General features: G+C 37.1%; 1 protein-coding gene across 4 annotated transcripts in view; it reads left to right on the forward strand.

Annotated features, from left to right (window-relative positions):
• The window catches only part of LOC308058201 (bifunctional heparan sulfate N-deacetylase/N-sulfotransferase 4), a 161,941-nt gene that overhangs the window by 23,711 nt on the left and 128,612 nt on the right, over positions 1–9,618 (forward strand). For all 4 annotated transcript variants that reach the window (XM_080373614.1, XM_080373612.1, XM_080373616.1 and 1 more), the window contains exon 2: positions 2,576–2,655. The gene's annotated coding sequence lies outside the window, so the exon portion shown is untranslated. The remainder of the gene's footprint in view (positions 1–2,575; positions 2,656–9,618) is intronic.

Here is a 9,618-nt window from a genome sequence, read left to right on the forward strand (position 1 = left end):
ACACGGAAGAAGCTTCTGATTGCCTAATAGTAAATTGTAGGAAAGCCTTGTTTCGGAAGAAGCTTCTGATTGCCTAATAGTAAATTGTAGGAAAGCCTTGTTTAATGATATTTTGCTACGTGAAATGTATGTTTCTAGGTAGATTTTTCTTTCAAATGTCTCTTCTCCACCTTTTCTATTTTCTACAAATGATTGTGTCCTCAGAATGCAGTGAGACCATTTATCTATTAGTTTCAGGCTTATCGCATGAAATTAAGCACCAGAATGTGCAGTAATTATAGACTTCACCCTGGAAAATGGGATAATGACAGAGTCCTTGAAATCAATGAAGGTTAAAGCTGCGTGTTTATAATAACATTTCTATAAACCCAAGATAAGTTGTTGATTAGGGTATTATATCAGCTACATAACAATTAAAAGTTATATTTAATCCTGTAGGGAGAGTTTATTTTCAGCATTGCATGACCTCACAAATTTATCCAGCAAATAACCCCCCTACTTTGATGCCAAAGATAACAAAGACTGTACTTTGTTCAAACGTCCTATGTCCACACACTTCTCACAGCTAATCATTCAGGGACATTAACTACATGTGAGGTGTTCCTGAAAATAAATAGCAGTCTGCAGAAAAAGGATAAGCCCGATGTTGTTTTTTTTTCTGATAGGAATGCATAAAAGAGCCATATGTCAGCCAAAGCACAGACAGAAGTTCCGAACGTAATACCTGCTATTTGTATTTAAGTCAGTTTGGGATCTACTGATTATTAAAACAAATATATCTGTTCTCCCCTTGTTCTATCTGACTGAGAGATTAAAACATTTTGAACAACCAAAAACGACTAGAAAATTTTGAGGAATCTGGACAACCTTGTCTCTAGTATCTTTTCCCAGGAAATCTGAAATACATAATCTTCAGTAGTGAAAAAGTATGGACAAATATTTCTATTATCTAGAGCATCAGATATGGCTATTTCCTTCCAGAATATAATTATCCACATCAGCTTTAGACTGTTAAATCTATATTCTACACAGAAGTCATCAGCAGGACTTCTATTTAGTTACTACTGAATAATATGACACAAAATTTACAAGGCAATAAAAATAAAAGAAGCCACCAAATTTACATGTTTTGCTTCCCAGACTTAGGAATTCATCGCTCGTGTCCTTTGTGGACTGAGAAAGACCTTGAGAAAGACAGCTACTCTTCCTGACCTATCTCCAGAACAATAGTCCGGAGAAGGGGAAAGATAGGTCAAAACTCCATACACCTCTGCCCATTGCAAAAGGACAGAACACAGCACAGGACTGGGAACTCTTCACGCATGAAGATCATCTTGCTAAGACACAATTTCTTTCCAAGTTCCTCGAGGTCACTTGTTGCCTGACTGGGGCACTTATTAGGACAAAGAAGGAAGAAACTTTCATCTTTTTTCTCCATTAATTTCCTTAAAGGTTAGCTTCTGTCACAACCCTTCCTAGAGAGTCTACACAAAGAAAACTGACCAGAATGGAAAAAAAGAGGAATTGAAACTTCCCTGTATACCAACATTCAGAGGAGGCCTGGGATACTTAAAAGGGCACACTAATTCCCGATCCCAGCAGTGTGCATCCTTTTAAAAGATTCTAGCTGTAGACACAGACTATTTCTCTGACTATCAAAGGAAAAAAATCTGTTTGAATATGCTTCCAAATGTCATGCCTTGTCCAAATACTCAGAATATTATTGTCTCCAGCAGTTTGCAGACAGTTAGTAGTATATATACAGTAGCAGCTTTCTTGCAACTGTAGTGCCTGAGTTTGGCAAGGCTATATTCCTGTCAGTGCATGAATTAATATACTCCATGCACTTTGCTTATTTTCAGCTTGACCAGTAGGCTTCAGCAGCAAGAACAGTTTTATTCTACATTACTCTGGAAGTATACAATTTATCTGATGTCAGAGGGTTTTCATGAATAGTCCAGAATGTCCAGACTAAGAGACAGTTAGTGACCTGCCACATTGTCTAACTCCTTCACCTTCATCCTGCTGAAGACACAAGACTTTCCATGTATTCAAAGTAAAGCACATGCTTTTCTGACACAAAAGCTGACCTAAATTACATCTGGCTTTTTTACTTTTGGATTAAAACCATCTATTTACAGTCTTTCAACACTTAAAGGGTGTGGGTGTGTGTATAAGAAAGATAGGGACAAACTTTTTAGTAGAGCCTGTTGTGATAGGACAAAGGGTAATAGTTTTAAACTAGAAGAGAGTAAATTCAGACTAGAGATAGGGAAGAAATGTTTTACAATGAGTGTGGTGAAACAAACACTGGCAGAGGTTGCCCAGAGGGGTGGTTGATGCCCCATCCATGGAAATGTTCAAGGCCAGGTTGGACGGGGCTCTGAGTAACCTGATGTTCCTGCTGACTGCAGGTGGGTTGGACTAGAGATGGGCTTTAATGGTCCCTTCCAACTCAAGTCATTCTGTGATTCTATGATCTTCCTGAGGTGGTTACTGAGGCAGCAGATTGTCCATATGAAGAATGTTGCTTCCAGTAATCACTGACTATTTCTTTTTCTGTTACTTTATACAGTGCTAAAGACAACTTTCATCTGGAGCATCTCTCGAAGTTTTTTTCCTTCAAGTTTGATTCCAAAGACGTGATAGTTCCAGGTAAAAAACCCATCATTCTTGCCAGTTCTAACAACATCAGTTTTTCATTTTCCTGAACAACAGAATGTTTTTTACCAGTTTTCCACATCTGGAGCCAACCTATCTAGATAAGAGAAACAAAAAAGTCTAACAGTGTTCTTCATAAGAGTGTTACATTACTTCCCTGCCCTTGATCTGTTCCTTTATATTGCCTCTCCCAGGTTTGTCTTTTCCTTTAGTATTAAGGACACAATTTCTGCAGACAAGAGTGAGAAGCTAATCTGTGGTAATGACAGCTTTTTGTTACATAGGTATGATTCTGCTGTGAAGGAGTATGTATGTAGGTATGGCTCCACTGCACCTCAGAGTCTCCTGCAAAGCCATCCTACTAAAGATCCTGTCAAATGTTCCCCTTCTTTGGCTCCAAGGTGAAAAGGCTCCAGGTTTTACATAGTATACATAGATAGGCGGAAACTGTTCTTGATCTTTTTCTATGAATTTCCATTATTAAGAAATTACAACATTTGGAAATCTGATGGTTTATGTTCTGTATTAAACAGAAATTTTGTATTTATTTTATGATTTTGCTTTCATATAAGAATTCATGGATCAGACCCTCCTTTCTTTTCATCTTGCAAGCAGTAAGGTTTTCGAAAATGATATATAGAAATTCACATTTACCACCAAGCAACAGTGTTTACACAGGCAGTCCCTAATGTAATATAAACCTACACTCTAATTTCTCTGTTTGTGTTCCTGCAATTAAACTTTAAATGCACCTTTATAATGTTAGGAAAGATCGGCTTTGCATAAGATTTGTTGCATGCTATTTATAATTAGTTAAAGATTTTGGGGGAGGTGCAGTTGTTTCAGTACTCTTCAGGACCTACAAGCATTTGAGGTTTTGCAACAATATCTGTTTACATGGTCCACAACTGAAATATAAAGTTGGGGGGGATGGGGGGCAGAATTTGACCTTCTCTAAACAATGCAATTTTGGTCACTTTAAATCAGATTTACCTTCCATTATATCCACACAGCACTGTCAGTATGTACACAACTAGGAAGATAGGTTCTGAATCCTTCTGAGAAGTTAAAGTTCACAGATTTGTACTAGTTATTCCTTTGCCCTAGTTCTCTTTTGGTTTTAAATTTGTTTTTATAAAAAAATCTGTGAACAATAGAATCTGATATATTATTTCTCACTTGTCACTGCATTCAACTTTTAAAATCGATGCCCTGATCTAATTTTTGTGGTTGTGATTCATTTCTATGACTGAAAAGAAAATCACCAGAGAATTGTATTGTATTGCCCCATGTCTTCATGAACAAAGATAGTGCTGCTCTAAAATGTTCAAAAGTTAAAAGGAACAAGGTTTTAAGTTTAAATAGTCTGTATTGGTCAGTCAAGGACTTCTTTCTATCAATGAGGTGGACGTTATTAAGGTAACACGGGCTACCAGCCCATGCCACCCTTCCCACATGCACACCTGTGGAAGCGGCCACCCAGAGCACCGAGCTGGCCCCAAGCCCTGCAGCCAAGGCCTCAGCACAGGGACATGCACTGCAGGCCACAGCACAGAAATAGCTGTGTGAAAATTGTATTAATGCCTAGGAAAAACTTTTACGTTTTGGGCAATCAATTCAGCAAATGGACAAGCATCCTGATGTGTAGATGACACTTGAAAGGATGTCCAAGTGAGCAGTGAATAAACAGCATGTAGTCTGAGGTTTTATAAAGCTTGCCCATAATTTTTAGGGGTTTGCAAAATTAGCTGCCATATACACACATTTTCCTGAAACTTAAATATACGCTAATTATAAAAATCAAGCATGATTGTGATTTAAATAAATAAATAAATAAATAGCTAATCAGGCAAAAATCCTCTAGAACTAAATATTTTCAAAGTGAAGTGCTGTTGTGTTGAATTGCAAGCCAAAATACATGCTCTGGAGTAAGCAAAAGCCAGCTCCTGAAAGTCAGGCTGGTGTGGCAGTTGTCTAACCAGTAGTCTAGTTATGGTTCTGACAGGAACAGGAATGAAAAAGACCACCTGGTACCATTTAGAAGGTATTTCAGCTGCTTAGGAAAACCAAGCTATTTTCACAGATAAATGAGACCAGCTTTAAACCTCTTCAAGAATCTACCTGACATGGTTTCCCCACCCTGATAAAAAAGTCACTTAATCTAATTTCAAATTAGATTAAGTTTTCTAATTGAACATAATAGCAAGTAATTTCTAGGTAAACTTGGCAGAACTTTTAATCTGAGGGCAAGTAAAGCACTAGAACGAACGAACAAGGGAAGGGTCGAGCCAACAACCTGAAACGCTGCAGATCTATAAATTACTGAACCTATTAGATGAGAATATAATGTGGACTAATCTTTATGAGAAGTGCTAAATGATAATTCTTTCCAGCTCAGCATAACTCTGTTGTTATACCTTGTTTATGACTTTTAAGCCAGAGCTCATCTGTGCTTCTAAAGTGAATGTAACTTAACACTTGGAGCTAGACACAGGAAAACTTTCTACACTGCATGTTTCTATGCCAGAGACAAAATTACTAAACATTCTTTTCTCAGGCATACTGTGTGGAAGGTTATATTGTTTAATCATCAGCTTTAGACCCAGACAGATAAAATCAAAGTACAACACATCTGTTATCTTTTTTCCTCTTAGCCTTAGTATCTGGGTAATAATAAGACTGATTCTTTCAAATGAGTTAAAGCAGCAGGCTTGTTCCATGTGGTTTTTTCTGCTTTTGTTGGGTGGTAAGTTGGCAGCATCAATTGTATTAGTGTTTCTGTCAGCACCCACATTAAATATGTTTCTTTATGGGAGAAATTACATCCCAGCCTACTCTGGACATCTAAATTTATATCTTTCATCACATCCAGATTGAAATCCAGCTACCACCTGGATTTCTGCAGGGTTTACTTAGTGAAATGCTCAGAATATTTCTGTTCCAAATATCAAATTAAAAATTAACTTAAGTTTATATTTAGGCAGAACAGCCAGTAAACCACAGACACTTTCCTCTTTTGCTTCTGTCTTTCTGCTTTTTTGTGATGTTAGAGCAGATTCCCATAACCCAAATCAGAATTTGTACATCCTGTGCTTTTTTGGTATTACCTTTAGCTGCATTTATTTTCCTTTGTTTCACAAATTTAGAACACCTTAGTGGTACTGCAGCTTTCTGCACTGTTTTCCATGTCCTGTGAAATTTAGAAATGGATACATGAATTTCAACAGGATCTTCTGAGATTTGCCTATGTATTGACTGGAGAGCTTAGGACTAGAACTCCAGCTGAGTTAAATTTCATGATGTCCCTACAATTTCTATTCTGGCTTACTGCCTTATTCTAGGGAAAAATAAACTGGCTTTACGGTCAAAGGACCTCATGGAGGAGGCACTGATTCCTGCTTGATCTCTGCCCCTCAAACCTCTGTAACTGTTTACATTACAGCTGGTTCTATAAACCAGAAACAAAACATAGTTTAGAAGTAGCCCTGTGGTCTGTGCAGAAAACTATTAAAAAATTCAGATGTGCATCGGAAAACATATGGGCTTCGTTTCTACAGAAAGCTAGATGGCAACCTTACAAGAAAATCCCTCATCAACAAATTTTCAGTACTGCCTTGTTCTTGGTGGGGAGGAATCTGAAGGGGAACTCCGTCTATCCGGGTGCCACATTCTTTCCTTTCTAGGTAAGAGTGAAGTCAGTAACCATGCTTCCAGAAATGCAGATTTTTTTTCTTTTTAAATTACTCATATGCTTCAGAATGATTTTTCTTTCTAATTTCATTCAGAAAATCTGACTGGTTGTATTTTTCTTATCTCTCATTATTACAACTAAAATGCAAACATCACAAAACTAATTCAAGCAGCATTTTGGACAGGGTACGTTTCTTTTCTCCTGGCAAATAGTGATGGTTTCTGCTGAACCAGAGTGACGCTGAAACAGTATCATCTAACTACTTCGAAAAATACTGTATATCTTCCTTTAGAGCACAATCATGTTTATGGATCTACAAGCAACAGGAACCATTAAGACAAAATTGTATTAACTCCTGTATAATATGTTAATTTGGCACGGAGATCAATAGCTTCAGTAAAGTGCACCTTTGCAAAAATAATCAAATTCAGAGACATTAAGCAATGAGGAAGTTACTTTATCATTCTGCAAGTGGATGGGAAAAAAAGTACTTGGAGTCTTAAAAGCATATTTGCATTTGAGGTTTGTGAGCTCCAGATATTAGCCACAGTTCTTGCTTTGGCTTTGTGTCCCTTATTAAAGAACACTGTGGGATCAGACTTCACCTTTTTCTATAGGTAACTAGTTATGATCAGACCCTGCTCTTTGGGCTTTAGGAAGCAAATATATACTGTATACACCAATACAGCAGTCTGAGGTCTGTGTTTTTTCATTTCATAGTAGGCTATTACTGATTTTTATTCTGCTGTATTCAAGATTTCCATTTCATTGCATATACCACTTGTACTTCAACTTGAGCCAAGTTATCTCATCTATCTGATATAGCCATGGTCATTACGCACAATTACATAAAGACTCCCAAATCAACTCCAAAAGGAAAGCATTGCTGTGTTTGGTTTGTTTGCTGTTTTTTTAGTTTTCTGTAAGACGTGACACTGTCAAAACACTTTGATATGGACCTGGCAAAGCCATGACAGGATTGAAACTAACGTGTAAATCCTGTTCTTGTGAAACTCTACAACAAAATTCTACCTAAAAGGCAAAATTAAGCACATGCTTAACTTTCAACTTTTAAGCAGACTTGTTTTGCTGAGCTGAGGTCTAAAGCTCCCTGCTTATAATGGACAACATAATTTAACTTTAAACTCAGAATCACTGTGAATGAGCTAATGCAGAAATCAATAGTAAAACCTAATGAAAAGCGAGAACATTTGAAGTTTCATTTTTTCTTTTGTTTCCTTTGAATATAATTATGCCCTTTTGGTACTGTTTTTCCTCAGTCCTCTCCACTTACTATATCATAATTATAAACCCACATTTTAGAACACCAATTAAGAACATATTCACAGCAAGAATAGTGGATAGGTGGACACAGAGAGAGTGTTCAAGCACCAGAGAGCAAATTAATATCCAGAAAAAAGAAACCAAACCAGGAGGGAGAAAATGAAAGGGAAAGAAAGAAAGATTACTTGCTATCTGCCAGTAGATAAAGGTAAACTGAAAATTACATTCTCAGATGTATACCTATAGCCTTTTCTGTCAGCATTGCACCAATATTACTGTCACATGATTGAACATTATATGTATGTCTTGAAGTTTAGAAAATTTTATGTAAGCATCTAGGAAAAAAAATAAACAACCCCTCTGAGCTTCACCCATAAAAGTGCTGTTGTATCTGTTTTTGCAGAATAATAGGGTATTAAATTATCCCTGGAAATGGCTGTTTACCTGCTAAATAGATGTGGCAGTCCTAAGTGTAGACACAAATCCTCCAGGAGCAGCTTTGCAGGTGTCATTTTAGGTGACATTTGGTAAAAGCACAGTGTCACTGGGCAGAAGCCCACTTGAATTGAGGAGGCTGAACAGATGCAGGAGACTGGCTACAATTTTCCTGTTCTAAGGTCAAGAACCAAAATGTCTAGTGTAAAAAAAATTATTGTAGATAGCCAATACATCATAATAATTGTAAACAACACAGCTATTGTTAAGCAATTCTGATAAAAATGTAGTCTTTCGATTATCTTGAGGAACAGTTGCTCTGTGTACACTCTCAAGATATTCATGTACACAGGGATTTGTTGATTTGCTAACGTGCTGACACTGCTGGATCATGTGGTTATTAGTATTTGGTTAATGGAAATATAAAAATATGATGAAGAGACATGCTATCAATGAAGAACAACCACATTTGATCCTATTTGATTTCAAATCTTTTCTTAGCCTGTTCAAAAATATGACATACCATATTTTAGGCACCGATGTAATCCAGGGGATTTCAGATCAGTCTTTGTTTCACATGAGATTTAGAGGTGGAAACCAGCATTTTGTTAAAATTAAAGTGCCTGGAAAAATGCCTAAAAGCACAGTATCCTATATAATGTAGAAAGAGTCACTCCCTGTTCATACTCAAGAAAGTCAAGTAACAGATGCTGTAAAAATATTATTGTTATTTGAAATACTTTTAGTACTGAGGTATTCAAAACAAGTTCATAGTTACCATCACAAATCTATTAGCTATAACAAGATGCAATGGAAGGTCAATACTCACTGGATTATGTATGAGAGATTAATATGACCAGGGTAATTTTTAATCTATATTTAGGGACCTATGTGTAAGAGAGTAGTTATGGAAGGCACTGCCACCAGAAAACACACATGCAAAGGACAACATGCTGTAAAAGGTGTTAAAAATGTGCCCCGAAAAAGCTAGAGCTGTGAGCTATCAGGAAACCCTTCCATCTAGTTCTCTGTGTTTAAGGTTTCTTCAAAATACTGGTGCAGCTTAAATAACAAAATTGGTTGAGCTGGATCTGTGCCCTTGGCTGGAATTAAAGCTAAAGGTCTTACACCAGAGTGGTTTTATCTTAACCCCATTTTTTCCAAGAAAAATTGATGAGTAAATTCCCTTTAGGGCAATGACATCTATAGGTTGATTAGAGTAATAGACCTTACTGTTTACTAATCTAGCTAAACAGTCCAGTATCAGCTTCCCAAGCAATGCAAACCAAACAGAAGAGACCCTTGTAACGAAAATGCAGCCCTCCTTACCAACACTCAGTATTTTCCACACAACACTGTTAAGTTCATGTTCATTTTACAAGAACTGAGACTGTCTGCAGCAAGTGGTGCTTTTGAGTCCCAGAACTTTTGATGCCCAATTTGTGAGACGTTTGGAGAGGCCTTTCAAAAGTGGTGAGTGTCCATCTCCTGAAAAACAGCTACTTTGAAAATGCTTTAAGTTGAGGAGCCAAACCCACAAGTGTCTT

This window comes from Falco punctatus (genome assembly GCF_963210335.1).
Source record: "Falco punctatus genome assembly, chromosome: 1".
Taxonomy (NCBI): Eukaryota; Metazoa; Chordata; class Aves; order Falconiformes; family Falconidae; genus Falco; species Falco punctatus.